Source organism: Salmo trutta, chromosome 3 (assembly GCF_901001165.1).
Source record: "Salmo trutta chromosome 3, fSalTru1.1, whole genome shotgun sequence".
Lineage (NCBI taxonomy): Eukaryota > Metazoa > Chordata > Actinopteri > Salmoniformes > Salmonidae > Salmo > Salmo trutta.
In genome coordinates, this window is record NC_042959.1 from 63,960,688 (window position 1) to 63,980,133 (window position 19,446).

The following is a 19,446-nucleotide window of genomic DNA, read 5'->3' on the forward strand; positions in this document are numbered from 1 at the left end:
GATGCAAAGTTGCGATCTCTATACATATTAAGCACCTTGCATTGATGACACAGTATGCTGCTAACACAGGGGTGGGCAACTCCAGTCCTCCAGGGCCTGATTGGTGTCACACTTTTTCTCCATCCCTAGCAAACACAGCTGATTAATCAAATGTCATTACAACACTGAAGATCATGATTAGGTGATATTGGAGTCAGGTGTGTTAGCTGGGGCTGGGGCAAAACTGTGACACCAATCAGGACCCCGAGGACAGGAATGGCCCACCCGTGTGCTAACAGGACCCTTGTTAGACTGGCCTACTTCATTTCTAGCCCGTATATAAAGGCTTTCTCCATTCTGACATGTCTTTGTCCCTCCACTTACTTTGTACCTTCTCTCTTGACTAATTCTGACCCCTCTCTCTCTTTCTTCTAAAGCGGCCCCCACTCTCTCTTTCTCTATACTCAGCTGGTGGGCCAGCCAGGAGGCATGGCGTGCGTTCGAAGAGCGTAATCTATTCTTTCTCTCCATTTCCATTTCAATCCCTCGTTCACAGCTGGAACCAGGGCGCTTTGCATGCAGATGAGCCGAGGACTTGACTCTCTTGGAAAGCAGAAGCAGACACAAGGAGGGGCACGAGATGAAGAGGAGGATGAAGAGGGGGAAGAAGAGAAAGACGAGGAGGAGAGGGTGAGTGGCAGGGCCAATGAAAGACAGGAAGATTATGTCAGTGTGTAAATTTACTCAATGCTCATTGATTACAGTATTTTCCCTCTACAAAGAGGATTTGGTTCCATGGTTCCCACCACACACCGCCTCACAGATTGAGATGTACTATAAGGTCTATACAGTGTGGCTGCAGTCATCAGTGCCTTGTCATCACAGATACTGACAGTGATGATTAATGAGCACGGGTTCATGTGTCAGGGCATGACATAACAGCCAGGCCACTGTTGCTGACAGTGAGGAAGTGAGTGAGACATGGGTGGTGTTTGGGGTGAATGGGGTGAATGGGGTGGTTTGAGGTGACTTGGAGCACAGAGAGTTGGACTGTTACCAGATCTATTATCTGAATCTATAGGGTACACACAGCCAACCACAGACTATAGCTTCACTCACTCACTCACTCACTCACTCACTCACTCACTCACTCACTCACTCACTCACTCACTCACACACACACACACACACACACACACCACACACACACACCCTCACACACACACACACACACACACACACACACACACACACACACACACACACACACCCACACACACACACACCCTCACACACACCCTCATACACACACACACACACACACACACACACACACACACACACACACACACACACACACACACACACGCATGTGGCACAGCAGACACTCAGGTTTCAGTTGTAGCCCGTGCCTAAACATACCATCTGCTGTCAATTGATTATAATAACATGTATTGATTTGGACTGTCAACACCAGAAGTGTACGTGACCCTGTCCTAAAGTGGGGGTGACTATGCATCACAAAAGTCTAATCGCCACTTTTTGCTTCTCCTAAAATACAGTTATTGTCCACTTTTTGCTTCTAAATGAAAAGTTTAGCATAACCCTACCCCATTACAGTTCTTGTTTCTAAATGAAAAGTTTAGCCTAACCCTACCCCATTACAGTTCTTGTTTCTAAATGAAAAGTTTAGCCTAACCCTACCCTATTACAGTTCTTGTTTCTAAATGAAAAGTTTAGCCTAACCCTACCCTATTACAGTTCTTGTTTCTAAATGAAAAGTTTAGCCTAACCCTACCCTATTACAGTTCTTGTTTCTAAATGAAAAGTTTAGCCTAACCCTACCCTATTATAGTTCTTGTTTCTAAATGAAAAGTTTAGCCTAACCCTACTCTATTACAGTTCTTGTTTCTAAATGAAAAGGAACAATGCAGACATTTAGTATACAGAATCTACAAAACTGGTTGAATCAGCTAGAATGTGATTAAGAGCTTCTCTCTCAAGATGGCCGGTGCCCGTGGTCTGCCACAGCGGTGTGATAAATGGGCACGTTAGCTACCCGCCTGGCTTTCCTTGGCAGCCTAGCACACGCCAGCCAGCCAGTCAAGCGGCCTCAGCCAGCGGCCTCATTAACCTTGACTGACTGGGGTGCCCACTGCCGGACTGCCCCACAATGTTAGAGCTGGGCTTTCACTTACAGCTGACAGCCACAGACACATGCACGCACGCACGCACGCACATCCCTCCCTCCCTCCCGCCCTTCCTTCCCTCCCTCCCGCCCTTCCTTCCCTCCCTCCCTCCCTCCCGCCCTTCCTTCCTTCCTTCCCTCCCTCCCTCCCTCAACACAAAGGGTTGTATTATGCCAACTCTCCAACACTCCTGTCATTGTGCGTGAGTTACGGTCCTTCTTCCCTCACTGCCGAGTCACTGCGGCCATTATACCATCATTTGAGAGAGAGAATGACAGAGGGAAAAAGAGAGAGAGGGATCAAAAGGACAGAGAGATAATGTAAATTAAAAAAATAAAAGACGTGAAAAGAATTTGTTGGTCAGGGTGATGCATGGTCACGCCCTCTTTAGTACAGGGTCACGCCCTCTTTAGTACAGGGTCACGCCCTCTTTAGTACAGGGCCCCCCCCCTCTTTAGGACAGGGCCCCCCCCTCTTTAGGACAGGGCCCCCCCCTCTTTAGTACAGGGTCACACCCTCTTTAGTACAGGGTCACGCCCTCTTTAGTACAGGGTCACGCCCTCTTTAGTACAGGGTCACGCCCTCTTTAGGACAGGGTCACGCCCTCTTTAGGACAGGGCCCCCCCCCCCCTCTTTAGTACAGGGTCACGCCCTCTTTAGTACAGGGTCACGCCCTCTTTAGGACAGGGCCCCCCCCTCTTTAGTACAGGGTCACGCCCTCTTTAGGACAGGGCCCCCCCCTCTTTAGTACAGGGTCACGCCCTCTTTAGGACAGGGCCCCCCCCTCTTTAGTACAGGGTCACGCCCTCTTTAGGACAGGGCCCCCCCCTCTTTAGTACAGGGTCACACCTCTTTAGTACAGGGTCACGCCCTCTTTAGGACAGGGTCCCCCCCCTCTTTAGTACAGGGTCACGCCCTCTTTAGGACAGGGTCCCCCCCTCTTTAGTACAGGGTCACCCCTCTTTAGTACAGGGTTACCCCTCTTTAGGACAGGGTCACTCCCTCTTTAGGACAGGGTCACTCCCTCTTTAGGACAGGGCAACCCTCTCTTCAGGACAGGGTAACGTACAGTTCTGGTGTTGACAGTCCAAATCAATACAAGATATTAAGGCAGGTAGCAGCAGGTAGCCTAATGGTTAGAGCGTTAGGTCAGTAACCGAAAGGTTGCTGGATTGAATCCCCAAGCTGACATGGTAAAAATCTGTAATTTGGCCCCTGAACAACCCACTGTTCCCCGGTAGGATGTCATTGTAAATAAGAATTTGTTCTTAACTGGCTTGCCTAGTTAAATAAAAATAAAAACAATTATAATCAATTGACAGCAGATGGTATGTTTAGGCACGGGCTAGGAGGCAGAAGGGGTGTGTGTGTGTGCGTACGTGCTTGCGTGCGTGCGTGCGTGCTTGCGTGCGTGCGTGCGTGCGTGCGTGCGTACGTGCTTGCGTGCACGCACCAGTCTGTCTCAGGGGAGGCCCTGCCTGGGCCCCTCTCATGGGGGTTACTTCAATAGAGATGTGACAGAGCAGGCTTCACTAGACACACACAGATGGGCCCCACTCAAGATACAGTATGCATGTGCACACACAGGTGCACAAACACAAGACAGACTGAACATTAGCGAAACAAGGAGGCAGCTAAAGAATGCACATGATCAGATAGAGTTGAGGCACTCTGAGCACCAGGCAGATACCATAGTAGACCTACAGCGCAGCACTTAGCTACTCAGGAATACACTACACAGGCAGAGCTGACAGTTAGCCATTCATCCCAGGGAATATTCTGAACGTTGCCAGAGGATCTGGTTTGCATCAACAACTATAAACATTATACTTGTTATCTATGAGATTTACATACTGGTAACTAATAACAGGATCTTTGTGTGATGGCTGTTCAGTGGAATGGGAATATTTGCCTAAGGTCATATCAGGCTACAGTAAACATGAACTAGTAAACATTATTAATAATAACTATCTTGCCAATAATATGTATACAGTACCTGTCTGATTTAATTTAGACATATTCATGTTTTCCCTGGAGAGACATGAAACTGGCCAATGTAAGTCCAACATTTTATTTCTGTGATTCTTGTAGAGTTTGCCTGTTATTATTCTTTAACATGATTTATGTATTTCATATTCTTAGCCTGAGGGTAGAGTGCAGAAGCGAAGCAGGATTTGGATTGGTGCAGTCGCGATAAAGGTCCAAACCGTCCCGGAGGCGTGTAAGATACTGTACGTAGGCAGAAAGTCACACACATGTAGAGAGAAATTAAGGTTTGGAGGCGAGAATATATTATAATTAATTTCCCACAAAAAATATACATTTTTTCTAGGAGAAGGAGTGTTAAAATAGCTGGACTAACGCCAAGTTATTCACTTTGCTGGTTTGAGGGCTCAACAGGGTTATCGTTATGACTGAATCATCATGGGGAGAAAAATGTCAAATGTACATTTCAAACTGTGATCTTGAACTTTACCCTTTTAAACTTTTCACATATCTTTTTATCGCCCTGAATAATGAGCTGTAGTATATTATCTTATACCTCAACAGTCCCAATCACAGCTCAGATTACCGTTAGTACAGTACATCAAAAGCAGAGCCTATTGTTAGTGTGCAATGTGCATGCTGAATTAAATGGACACCATCTCAACTGATCTGCCTTCAGAGGTTTAATCTGCACTGATTGGTGGCTGTGTGAAGCAGAATCCCAGGTTAAGGATTATGAGCTGAGCCCTCTGACCTAGAGCCTATAGTGTTCAGCCTAAACACACCTAGAGCCTATAGTGTTCAGCCTAAACACACCTAGAGCCTATAGTGTTCAGCCTAAACACACCTAAAGCCTATAGTGTTCAGCCTAAACACACCTAAAGCCTATAGTGTTCAGCCTAAACACACCTAGAGCCTATAGTGTTCAGCCTAAACACACCTAGAGCCTATAGTGTTCAGCCTAAACACACCTAGAGCCTATAGTGTTCAGCCTAAACACACCTAGAGCCTATAGTGTTCAGCCTAAACACACCTAGAGCCTATAGTGTTCAGCCTAAACACACCTAAAGCCTATAGTGTTCAGCCTAAACACACCTAGAGCCTATAGTGTTCAGCCTAAACACACCTAAAGCTTATGATCACCAGGTTCTTAGATCCCTGTGGGAACAATAGGCCTGCTATAGAATACTGTAGTCATACTGTTTACTGATCTCATGTTTTTCTTTACTGTTACAGGTATAACCACAACATGACCATACAAGATGACCTACTGTATGACACCCCCATTGGACCATGGTCTGACTGTAGACCCACAGCCTGTGACTAGTAAGTAGCCCTATTGTCTTGTAATACATCCTGCTTGGCAGCCCAGTAAGCTGCTGTGGAAATGTCAGATTCCCTCCCACGGATCTACTGTCAGAGTATGCAGCATTGTGCTGGGCATCTCACATAAAGATAGACAGTCAGACTGAAACTGTGACTCCGGGACACAAAGGGCCATCAATGGTTAACCAGCATCATCAACTCCCAACTTTCACATTCCATACCACTCTTCCTATGGGTTGACTGTTTAAACTGGCACTCAGGGGATAGAATTGACTCTGTATAAATGGAGAAAAATGATTCAAGGATTACAATGCTATGTGATATGTGGTTGTCTCCCCAACCTTAGTGGAATGCACTTATTGTAAGCCTAAACATAAGCCTAACCTTAACCATGTCTCTTTGGATAAGAGTATCTGTTTAACGACTAAATAATGTAAATATAACATTAAAATAAATATTTTGGAGATTTAAAACCTCTTAAGGATCGGACCATTTTTTTCTCTCCAATTTTCAGCTAAAATGACATACCCAAATCCTGCAGAGGTTAAAGTGCGTTCATGTACACTTCCAGAAAAACAGAGTGCCCTATAGAACCATTTGTCCCTGTAGGAGAACCCTCTGAAAAAAGGTACCAGATAGAACTCTTTTTGGATCATATTGAACACTTTTTGGTTCCACAAAAAACCTCTGGTTCCAAATATAATTTTTGAAAGGGTGCTATTTGGAACCAAAAAGGGTTTTTATCTGAACTGAAAGGGTTCTATCTGGAACCTTTTTTCAGAGGGTTCTCCTACAGGGACAAATGGTTCTACATAGCACTCTTTTCTTCTGAGAGTACCTGACAGGGAGTTGGTACAGGTTGGTACAGCTGATCACGTAGTGCTCTTGTTTCAATTCTGAGTACATTAACAGTATTAGAGGGCTTCTGGTTAATGTGAGTCATAGTAGACAGTATCACTGCCTGGAAAAGAGCTGAGTGATCCTCCGTTAGGTCTGTGCCAAGACCAGAGATGAGAGAAAGGTGAGAGAGTGAATAAGAAGGGAGATGATTTTGTCAGATGTGATCTATCTTATAATACTAAAGCGAGACATAAGGATTCACCTGAGCTCATAGTCTGCTCTCTCATTTCTTTATTTCTCTTAGCCTACATATTCCTGTCTTTCCCTGAGGCTATATGTTAACTATCCTCTGGAATTAAAGAACCCCCCACCACCTCTTATATCCTCTCTTCATTATTCTTTCATTGTATCCCTTCTTTCCTTTGTACTACCCCCCTCTATACCCCTGTTCTTATCCCCAAGCTTTACCCTGAAGTTTCACCATCACCTAATATTCTCTCTGTCCTAGTATTCTGGTATCCCCAGTCCCCCGCGGAATAGAAAGCTGTACATAAAAGTTGTCAGGTCCCATGGGTGTACAGGGTGTATAGCAGATGCGACATAGACTGTAGTATTACACAAGTTCAAACCAAAGGTGAACCACACCAGTGAGTATGGCAGTCAACTTATGGAACAGCGGGGACTGTGAAGCAACACAAACATTGGCACAGACACATACATACACACACACACGATAACATACGCACTATACATACACATGGATTTAGTACTGTAGTGGTAATGGTGGAGTAGGGGCCTGAGGGCACACAGTGTGTTGTGAATGTATTGTAATGTTTTTCACATTGTATAAACTGCCTCAATTTTGCTGGACCCCAGGAAGAGTAGCTGCTGCTTTGGCAGCAGGTAATGGGGATCCATAATAAATAAATAAAAATAAATAAATAAATGCAAAAATAAATACCCAAGCTGACCCCCTCTGCATAGTGAGGGGCTTAGAAAGGGGTCAGAGAGAGGCTGTGCACCAGAATGCTATCCTCTTCTCTCCCATCCTTCAGGAGTCCATTAGGTAATGACATAGTAAATCACTAGGTTACCTACTACTCCCCTTCACACTGACATCAGGCCAGCTCAGCTCAGCATAAGCATTTCGCTACACTCGTATTAACACCTGCTAACCATGTGTATGTGACCAATAACATTTGATTTGATTTGAAACTACAGCCTTTATATCAGAGCCTCTAGGTTTAGTCTGAGCCTATCTCTGTGTCGCTGTGTCTCTGTCTCTCTGACTACTCTCCAACACACCACAGATAACTCAGAGCGGTCAATATATGAGATGACTGATGTTATTGATATTACTGAGTGCAGAGTGTGGGAAAGGTGCTTTCCTTCTGGAGTCATGGCCGGGAATAGCATGTGTGTATCACCATGGTAATGACATAGCTGTCCCATCACCCATCACGCTGTAAGTATAAACCGCTGTTAGTGTCTCTCAGTGGATCAGTGGTGTAACTACACTAGTGTTTGTTTGTGTGTGTTTGTGCGTTTGTGTGTGTGTGTGTGGATGTCACGTCCTGACCAGTAAAAGGGGTTATTTGTTATTGTAGTTTGGTCAGGACGTGGCAGGGGTGTGTTTGTTTCGTGTTGTCGGGGTTTTTGGGTATTGTTCTAGGTTTTGTATTTCTATGTTCGTATTTCTAGTTGTTCTATTTCTATGTTAGTTTTGGGAACGACCTCCAATTAGAAGCAGCTGGTTGTCTTTGCTTCTAATTGGAGGCCATATTTATATGGGTTTATTTTCTCTTGTGTTGGTGGGTGGTTGTTCTTTGTATAGTACCTTACAGGACTGTCGTTCGTTTTCTTGTTTTGTTTAGTTTTCACGTTTGAATAAAAATATAAGTATGGACACTTACCACGCTGCGTATTGGTCCGATATTGATTTCTCCTCTTCTGAAGACGAAGCTTGTGACAGTGGAGCCTACTATGCACATCAGATTGCAGACCCCTGCCTGTTGTCGTGTGAGTGAAGTGTATCCCATCTCCACTTACACAGAGGCAAAAAAATATCTGACAGCTGTTTTGGCCCAACCATCCCAGCAATGTGTGTTAAAAGACAACTGCTCTGTGTGGAACAAGTACTACCAGTAGAAACTCCTGGTTATTTAAGTCTCCACAGTAGCCTACATCCTACACAGATCACTCTGTCTCGTAGTTCACCGACTTTGTATATACTTCCTGACCTCCCAGTGTATAGCAGATTGAACCAAAACCAACTCCAGGTCACAGAATACACACTCAATGAATTCAAGTTGGAATTATATTGTTATAAGCCACTTATCCCTCCCATATCCATGAATTACCTATAGGGGTTAGTAAGCAAAATGCCCGAAGGAGAATGGATTACATGTCTAGGAATGAAAGGTATGAGTATACTAAACTAGTCTGCTGGGTTGTTATTGTCTGTTAGCAGGGTTAGAGATGATTCTACCCACTGTAGGCTATGCTGGGCTAGGGAGACTATTGTGTGTAGGCTATGCTGGGCTAGGGAGACTATTGTGTGTAGACTATGCTGGGCTAGGGAGACTATTGTGTGTGGGCTATGCTGGGCTAGGGAGGCTATTGTGTGTAGGCTATGCTGGGCTAGGGATACTATTGTGTGTAGGCTATGCTGGGCTAGGGAGACTATTGTGTGTGGGCTATGCTGGGCTAGGGAGACTATTGTGTGTAGACTATGCTGGGCTAGGGAGACTATTGTGTGTGGGCTATGCTGGGCTAGGGAGACTATTGTGTGTGGGCTATGCTGGGCTAGGGAGACTATTGTGTGTGGGCTATGCTGGGCTAGGGAGACTATTGTGTGTGGGCTATGCTGGGCTAGGGAGACTATTGTGTGTAGACTATGCTGGGCTAAGGAGACTATTGTGTGTAGACTATGCTGGGCTAGGGAGACTATTGTGTGTGGGCTATGCTGGGCTAGGGAGGCTATTGTGTGTAGACTATGCTGGGCTAGGGAGACTATTGTGTGTAGACTATGCTGGGCTAGGGAGACTTGTGTGTGGGCTATGCTGGGCTAGGGAGACTATTGTGTGTGGGCTATGCTGGGCTAGGGAGGCTATTGTGTGTAGGCTATGCTGGGCTAGGGAGGCTATTGTGTGTAGACTATGCTGGGCTAGGGAGGCTATTGTGTGTAGACTATGCTGGGCTAGGGAGACTATTGTGTGTAGGCTATGCTGGGCTAGGGAGACTATTATGTGTAGGCTATGCTGGGCTAGGGAGACTATTGTGTGTAGTCTATGCTGGGCTAGGGAGGCTATTGTGTGTAGGCTATGCTGGGCTAGGGAGGCTATTGTGTGTGGGCTATGCTGGGCTAGGGAGACTATTGTGTGTGGGCTATGCTGGGCTAGGGAGACTATTGTGTGTAGACTATGCTGGGCTAGGGAGACTATTGTGTGTGGGCTATGCTGGGCTAGGGAGGCTATTGTGTGTGGGCTATGCTGGGCTAGGGAGACTATTGTGTGTGGGCTATACTGGGCTAGGGAGACTATTGTGTGTAGACTATGCTGGGCTAAGGAGACTATTGTGTGTAGACTATGCTGGGCTAGGGAGACTATTGTGTGTGGGCTATGCTGGGCTAGGGAGGCTATTGTGTGTAGACTATGCTGGGCTAGGGAGACTAATTGTGTGTAGACTATGCTGGGCTAGGGAGACTTGTGTGTGGGCTATGCTGGGCTAGGGAGACTATTGTGTGTGGGCTATGCTGGGCTAGGGAGGCTATTGTGTGTAGGCTATGCTGGGCTAGGGAGGCTATTGTGTGTAGACTATGCTGGGCTAGGGAGGCTATTGTGTGTAGACTATGCTGGGCTAGGGAGGCTATTGTGTGTAGGCTATGCTGGGCTAGGGAGACTATTGTGTGTAGACTATGCTGGGCTAGGGAGACTATTGTGTGTAGACTATGCTGGGCTAGGGAGGCTATTGTGTGTAGGCTATGCTGGGCTAGGGAGACTATTGTGTGTAGACTATGCTGGGCTAGGGAGGCTATTGTGTGTAGGCTATGCTGGGCTAGGGAGACTATTGTGTGTAGACTATGCTGGGCTAGGGAGACTATTGTGTGTAGACTATGCTGGGCTAGGGAGGCTATTGTGTGTAGGCTATGCTGGGCTAGGGAGACTATTGTGTGTAGGCTATGCTGGGCTAGGGAGACTATTGTGTGTAGACTATGCTGGGCTAGGGAGGCTATTGTGTGTAGGCTATGCTGGGCTAGGGAGACTATTGTGTGTAGACTATGCTGGGCTAGGGAGACTATTGTGTGTAGACTATGCTGGGCTAGGGAGGCTATTGTGTGTAGGCTATGCTGGGCTAGGGAGGCTATTGTGTGTAGACTATGCTGGGCTAGGGAGACTATTGTGTGTAGACTATGCTGGGCTAGGGAGGCTATTGTGTGTAGACTATGCTGGGCTAGGGAGACTATTGTGTGTAGACTATGCTGGGCTAGGGAGACTATTGTGTGTGGGCTATGCTGGGCTAGGGAGACTGTTGTGTGTAGACTATGCTGGGCTAGGGAGACTATTGTGTGTAGACTATGCTGGGCTAGGGAGACTGTTGTGTGTAGACTATGCTGGGCTAGGGAGACTATTGTGTGTAGACTATAAAAAATGCAGAATATGAACGGACTGGATATTTTCAACTATATGATTCTGAATCTGATTTTATCCACAGCTGATATTAACTAACAAGGTAGTAGGCTGTGTATTATTGTTCTTATTGTTGGTTATGTATGAAAATAAAAAAGATATGTCATTAGCCTATATTGTTAATGTATTATCTGTAATAAACTAATCATAGATGTTGAAGGCTAAGGAACAAGAAATAATGGTAGGAGTTGGCAAGAGTTTTTACTATCCACTTCGGTGTTAATGTTGTTTTTGAAAATCTATTTTAACTTTTCAAAAACCGCCGCCATCGATATAGGCATATGTGAATAGTTAAGCAAGTATTTTCAGGGCATCTGAGGTGTAGCGGGAGAGAGAGAGAGAGAGAGAGGGGGGGGGGGGCGTGGGTCACCTTTTGTGGAAATACATCAACCAAGACTGCCACCAGCATCAGATTTCTCGCTGTGAGAGAAAGAGGGGGGATAGCGCTCGCTTTATTGAGGGAGACGGAGAGAGAGAGAGAGCGAGGGCGAGGGAGAAACAACTCTGGACGACTGAAGACTTGCTGCTGCCACAAATACATAAAGACAGAAACAGCTAAAGAAAAACAGCTAAATACATTTGTAAAAGTTACAGATCGAGCCATGGACGGGATGGTAGAATTTGGACGCACTTCGCTCTTGTGCACCTTGTTGCTTTGCTTTTCATTGCAAGGTAAGACTTCGATTTCACGCGTCCCCGTCTGTTTTATATTAGAAAGTAAATGTTGTTTTAGCCCACTGCTGCTCGTTCCTCTTGGCTGGAGGCTATGAATCTCTTCATTGCCTGTACGGTTGTTTCTTCTTCAACTATCGCAGTGCGTTATATCATAGTAGTCTATGGACTGCTTATCACATAACGAACGTGTTTTAAATGCGTTACTGGGTTATACAACTTTAATGTACCTTGTGCACGTTTTGTTTCCTTTGGCAATTTGTTCTTGTCACCCGCTTTATGTGAAAACAACCTGTTCTTGAGTGCCAGACGGTGCCAAAATAACAGGTGTAAATCGAGACTTTGAAAATCTCGGCATTTTTGTCCGAAGAAATGCTGGACTTGTCAGTGAACTATTTTTAAGTTATTAGAGAAAAAATACTTACATGTCGGCCAACTCTTTGATGCGCAGCACATTTTGAACGAAGTGACGGATCATGTTAAATTCGTGAGATGTTTTAGGGGTTAACCCAGACAGCACTTTCCCTTTGTAGTCGTGTGGGAACCCCTTGCTCGGCAGTGGAGTGCACTTCTGAGCGCACAACAGACTGCAGTAGCCTGTAGCTGAGCCCCGGCAGCCTGTCGCGGCCGGAATGGCCACTATGATCTATGATCAATGAGCTAGCTGTTCAGAATGCGTCGGATGGGGTGTGATGTGCCTCGGACGATACCGCGTGTTATTAAATGGATTGATATGAGGGCCTTTATGAATTAAGGGTAGGCCTACTCACAACCTTACCGGTAGATAACACTAACCTTATGATCTATTTATAGTTTGCATTATCTGCCCCACATTTGAGCAACGTTTCATGCTTTCAAACGCTATCATTTAGTTTTTCCACTCCACTGTTCTCTTGTCTCTTATGGATAAAAAGGTTACTAGGCTGCATACATGTTGAGTTATATAAATGAAGTGTGCGGTTCTGTAGGCTGTTTGGTCTTTTAGGGTGGGGTGTGCCCATTTGGCCAAGCCACTGCATCTCTCTCTCTTTCTCTCTCTCCCCTCTCTCTCTACTTATCTATAGCTCTCCCTCACCACTGCCCCTCACTCATCATCTTATAAAAAATCTCTATCTGCAACTTTGTCTTTCTCTTTTTTTCTCCATCAAAAATCCCCCTCATTATCTCCCCAGTCTGGATCTCTGCCTATCTGAGTTTAACTGGCTGGTGTTCAGCAACACCACTCCCTCTCTCTACACCCATCCCTCCTTTTCTCTGCATCCCTCCCTCTCGCCAGCTCCATTCATCCCTCGCTCTGCACCAGACTTCACTCTCTCCAGCTCCATCCCTTCCTCTCTCCAGCTCCATCCCTTTTCCTTTAAACCTCAGATCTCCAGTTCCACTACCCTGTCCTCTCCACCCCTCCTCCCTCCATCCACTCTTCACCTTGTCTTTCAGACAGTTGTTCTCCGGGCTGTGTGGCTGTGTGTTTTTGAGCCCAGTCTTTCATGATGCCACTGTGTAGACTGTGTGTCTGAGACTAAACACGTGTCTGTACTAAAAGCCAAAGCCAGCTAATGGAAGGCCTGGTACCTCACGTAGGAGGCTGGATACAGCAGTGGGTGGTGCCTTGATTGTAGCTAAGTGAGCTCCTGATCTTAGCTCTTCCAAACTTTAGTGCAGTACGCCTCTCTCTCACTGTAAAAGGGGACAAGACCGCTCCCTCTCTTACCTCTTCTATCTTCCCTTCTTCTCACCCCCGACCCCTCCTTCTCCCTCCCTCCCTCCCCCTGGCTCGTTTGTCTAATAATAGCAGGTTTCTCTGTGGGATACTGTCACACACACACACACACACACACACACACACACACACACACACACACACACACACACACACACACACACACACACACACACACACACACACACACACACACACACACACACACACACACACACACACACACACACACACACACACACACACACACACACACACACACACACACACACACAACACACACACACACACACACACACACACACACACACACACACACACACACACACACACACACACACACACACACACACACACACACACACACACACACACACACACACACACACACACACACACACACACACACACACACACACACACACACACACACACACACACACACCACACACACACACACACACACACACACACACACACACACACACACACACACACACACACACACACACACACACACACACACACACACACACACACACACACACACACACACACACACACACACACACACACACACACACACACACACACACACACACACACACACACACCACACACACACACACACACACACACATCCTGACTCACCACAAAACTATTCCACGGTGCACCAAAAAGGACAACAGGACACATAACACCGCACACATAGTGTGTGTGACACAAATATGCGGTGATGACATCAAGACCGTCCCAGTGTGCTTTGCATGCCTGTACTGACGGCAACGCAATTGACCTGTGACCGGTTGAACTGTACAGGTTGGAAATGCCTCCCTCGGCATACCATACAATGTCACCCAGAGTTAGAAACATCAACAGCCAAACTTCAAGAACGATGTCATGCCAGACAGGGATCAGAAAGATTAGTCAGATTGAGGATTATTTCTGATTAGGAAAGTGACTTTTTAACTAGTAAATGACTGTATCACACCTGTTCTTTGCAATGAGGCGTTTGATGTGTTGGAAGTTCCAACAGCTCGCCGTAGGGGGAAACGTGTAGCGTATGCAGCAGTTGTCTATTGTAATTTGTTGTGTGGGTTTAGATAAACGTTGGTGGGTTTTGTTGGTAGAAAGGTGCTTTTGCTGCTTTCAAGTCCTAAAAGTGTTTGCTGGCTGTACTGTCTCAGCCTTGCTCTCTTGTGGTGAGAGGGGGTGTGGTTGGGTGAGGAAAGGTGAGGGGGGGCTCACTGAGAAGGGTGGGGTCGAGTTAGGAAGGGTGGGTGGGGTCAGGTGAGGAAGGGTGATGTGGGGGGTGGGTCTCTGAGGAGGGTGGCAGAGAGAATCGCGGAGACAGTCCGTCAGCTGAGTTCAAGGTGCTGTAGGAAACTCTGAGCTTCCACCCTTTGTCTATCAACTCCTTAATTCCCCCAGTCATTTCCTTGCTTTAATTTCTTCTTGCCCCGTCGGCATCAAACACCCCCCCCCCTGCGGCCATGTGTAATTATTATGGTATTAGGGCAGAGAAATTAAAAGGCTGCCATTTAGCCAGTGGAGATAAAAGCCAGGGGGCTTCTTCAAGATCTTTTTAAGGGGGTTAGGGGCGCTGATGGTATTCTAAGTTCACACACACACACACACACACACACACACACACACACACACACACACACACACACACACACAAACCAGATCCATATAAATTCCTCTTTTTGTGCAACAGCTCTAAACAATGATAGCTAACACTACCCTGAGTGACAGGTCGATAAGGGCTGTTTTGAGGGAGCGAGTTGGTGTTTGCCCTCTCTGTCGTTTAACCTGGGGGTGTACAGATAGATGGAGGATCTTATAGTTTTTTACAGTCACTTTGGCACTAATTTCAGAACCTTGTGGTCATTTTTCAAAACTCTAGACACAAAACTCAAAACGGTCATCACTTGTAACACAGGCTGTCCAATGTTCAAAACATTGCATTGTGCATTCATATCTTTAAAGAAACCTTGCACTTGCAGAATCATTGGTTCAAATAACTAATTTATCATGAAATACAATAAGAACATTAATGTAGATCACCCACACACAAGATACCGATAGTTTCACTGTGTAGTTGTTCGTTCAATCATTAAATATTGTAGTACAAAATATGTGACACGTTTCATTATGCTACTACATGTAAATACATCACTGTAAAAAGACTAGTAAAGGGAATACTACAGACACAGTGGAATCATTGAACAAAATATGACATTTATTGATGAAATACAATAAAATCACAACATAGGTTTCTTTGAATCAAAGCAAAAATAATTAGCTACAAAAAAAAAAACTACAGTAAAACGTCAACTGCAGTGTTCCTCACCTGGCTTACTGTAAAAAGCAAAACAAAGGATTGATTACTGTACTTCTATATTTCCCTCAACCCTGTCTTGTGGATTTGGCCATGGGTTCTCATCCACATCACAATGGATGTTTCCATTAGCCAAACATCTTGGGAAGAATCTTCGGGCATGGTGAATCCAGGCCTGACACTGGTCTGCCGTGATGTCATTGCATGCGTCATCCATGGCCTGGATGGGTGGCTTGTTCGTGAGGGCGCCTATCATATACCTTCCACCTCCATGTGGAGAGAAATTCCTCAATCGGGTTAAGGAAAGGAGAATATGGGGGTAAGTACAGGGTGGTAAATTGTGGTTGGGCCTGAAACCATGCTTGCACCATTCTGAGCATGGTGGAACATGACATTATCCCACACAATGACATAGGTCATGTCATCAGCTCTACAGACCTGATTTAGCCCATCAAGGAAGGTTACATTCGAACAGCGAATCATGTGGCTGCCTGCAACTCAATATATAGAGTATATAGAGTAGAGAGCTTTAGATGTTGTTCGACCAAACATTAGAATGGGCAAGATGAGTAATCTAAGCAACTTTGACCGTGGAATGATAGTTGATGCCACACATGGTGATTCCAGCATCTCAGAAACAGCTGCCCTCCTGGGATTTTTACGCACTACAGTCTCTAGCGTTTACAGAGAATGGTGCGATAAACAAAACACATTCAGTGAGCGGCAGTTCTGTGGGCAAAAACACCTTGTTAATGAGATAGGTCAGAGGAGAATGTCCAAAAAGGCCACAAATGCTCAAATAACAGCTGTTTAAAACAGTGGTGTGCAGAATGGCATCTCTTAACGTACAACACTGTGAATAATTCAGGGTGGTGTGGAGGCAAAAGGGGGTCCTACCCAGTACTAGATAGGTGTACCTAATAAAGTGACCAGTGAGTGTACAGGAATGTCAAATCTGAAAACATGGTCTGGAAAAGTGGTACGTGGGACCATAGAAACCGTGTCTGATAAATAATGATGATGAAATATTACATCCATAGAAAATGTAGTCCAATTGCTTCATGGTTCCACGGTAATTGGTGTCAATGGATCTCGTTATCCTGAAACTTTCATGATCTAAACATGGAATATTGTTTGTCAGTTTCCATAAAACTATGCATTAAGAGTAATGCAACAGTTACTTATCATTTTGATCAGTTGTATCAATTGATAGTTAGATGATTGTAATGAAATGAATAGACAGTCATCTCAGATGTAATGTGTGAATTGCATTTTGAAATGGTAATACTTTGATGTTAAGTTGTGTCATTTTGAACAGGTGATTTTAGTTCAATGAACAAATGATCTTAGCTTTATGTGTATTGTATCCAAGCAATTGGAAAAAGTGTTAGTTTTGCAAAATGTGCATTTTGATCATTGGTTGTGAGTTTTGTGTCTAGAGTTTTGAAAAATGACATCAAGGTTCCGAAATTAGTGCCAAAGTGATTGTAAAAAAACTGTAATTTGATCACTCTTTTGTTGCTGAGAATTTTCAGGAAATGTAAACTTGTAGTGTATTTAAGTTTTAAAAAGGCTTCTAAAGTGTGTAATTTCTACTCTGAAATGTCAGACTTAATTTGCCCTAACAAAAAAGGTATCAACCCCTACAAAAATGTCCATTAATTATAATTCACATAAGAATTCCCATTTCCTGTTGCTGCAGGATTGTTTTCCTGCTGTAGCAAACTGTCTCAAATGACGGTCCTACCTTTGTAGGTGTAGGAGCACTGGGACTGCTATTAGTCTGGGTGATTCATGCTGCTCCACTGGGTTTGGGTTAGAGGGGAGATAGACGGAGCTCCACTCTGAGGTCCTATAGTAATGAGTGGTATTCCTATGGACAGGTTGCGGCTCGCCCTGTCCTGAGTGTCTGTGCATTCAAACATTGTTTCTCTGACCTCTTCACAACACACTGGTGCTAATCCAAAAACACACAAGACTTTACAACGTTGGGCCCCATTCACCACCAAGACACCGTACTACACCGCTTGAGCTGTGGTCCCTTCATACATCCACCGCATTTCAGTGGTTTGGCAGCTTTCCTTTCATGTGATATATGACATTATAGTGGTTACTCTCTGCTGGGTTCATGTAGACCTCATTGTAGTGGTTACTCTCTGCTGGGTTCATGTAGACCACATTGTAGTGGTTACTCTCTGCTGGGTTCATGTAGATCACATTGTAGTGGTTACTCTCTGCTGGGTTCATGTAGATCACATTGTAGTGGTTACTCTCTGCTGGGTTCATGTAGACCTCATTGTAGTGGTTACTCTCTGCTGGGTTCATGTAGACCACATTGTAGTGGTTACTCTCTGCTGGGTTCATGTAGACCTCATTGTAGTGGTTACTCTCTGCTGGGTTCATGTAGATCACATTGTAGTGGTTACTCTCTGCTGGGTTCATGTAGACCACATTGTAGTGGTTACTCTCTGCTGGGTTCATGTAGACCTCATTATAGTGGTTACTCTCTGCTGGGTTCATGTAGACCACATTGTAGTGGTTACTCTCTGCTGGGTTCATGTAGATCACATTGTAGTGGTTACTCTCTGCTGGGTTCATGTAGACCTCATTGTAGTGGTTACTCTCTGCTGGGTTCATGTAGACCTCATTGTAGTGGTTACTCTCTGCTGGGTTCATGTAGACCACATTGTAGTGGTTACTCTCTGCTGGGTTCATGTAGACCTCATTGTAGTGGTTACTCTCTGCTGGGTTCATGTAGACCACATTGTAGTGGTTACTCTCTGCTGGGTTCATGTAGATCACATTGTAGTGGTTACTCTCTGCTGGGTTCATGTAGACCTCATTGTAGTGGTTACTCTGCTGGGTTCATGTAGACCTCATTGTAGTGGTTACTCTCTGCTGGGTTCATGTAGACCTCATTGTAGTGGTTACTCTCTGCTGGGTTCATGTAGAACACATTGTAGTGGTTACTCTCTGCTGGGTTCATGTAGACCTCATTGTAGTGGTTACTCTCTGCTGGGTTCACGTAGACCTCATTGTAGTGGTTACTCTCTGCTGGGTTCATGTAGACCACATTGTAGTGGTTACTCTCTGCTGGGTTCATGTAGACCACATTGTAGTGGTTACTCTCTGCTGGGTTCATGTAGATCACATTGTAGTGGTTACTCTCTGCTGGGTTCATGTAGACCTCATTGCAGTGGTTACTCTCTGCTGGGTTCATGTAGACCTCATTGCAGTGGAACAATTAAGCTTCCTGCATAAATCCTCATGATAGTGGATGAGCGTTACTGTGGACGAGGTTTAAGTCGTCCTAACCTTTTCAAATCCAAACTAGGGCTCTTTCTTATCTCTCTGTTGTGGTTTGTTCTCTGTGGAACCCCATGGTGGGAGAAATTCTAACAGCCCAGTTGGTGAATTGGCAGCAGGCAGGCAGACAACGGTGGTCATCCGGGTATGAAATGACAGGTTTCACGTGGTTAATCCTAGTTTGAAGTCAGCTAGCGGAGGATGTGCTTCACAGAAACACTCCTCAGAGCTTTTCATCCTGATATCATCAAAGGTCTTCAAAAAGAGCAGCTAAAGCCATGATTAGAATGCTGAGATACACACACACACACACACACACACATACATACACACACACACACACACACAGGTACTCATACATAAACACATGCTTTAATAGTTTGGATTAACTTGTAA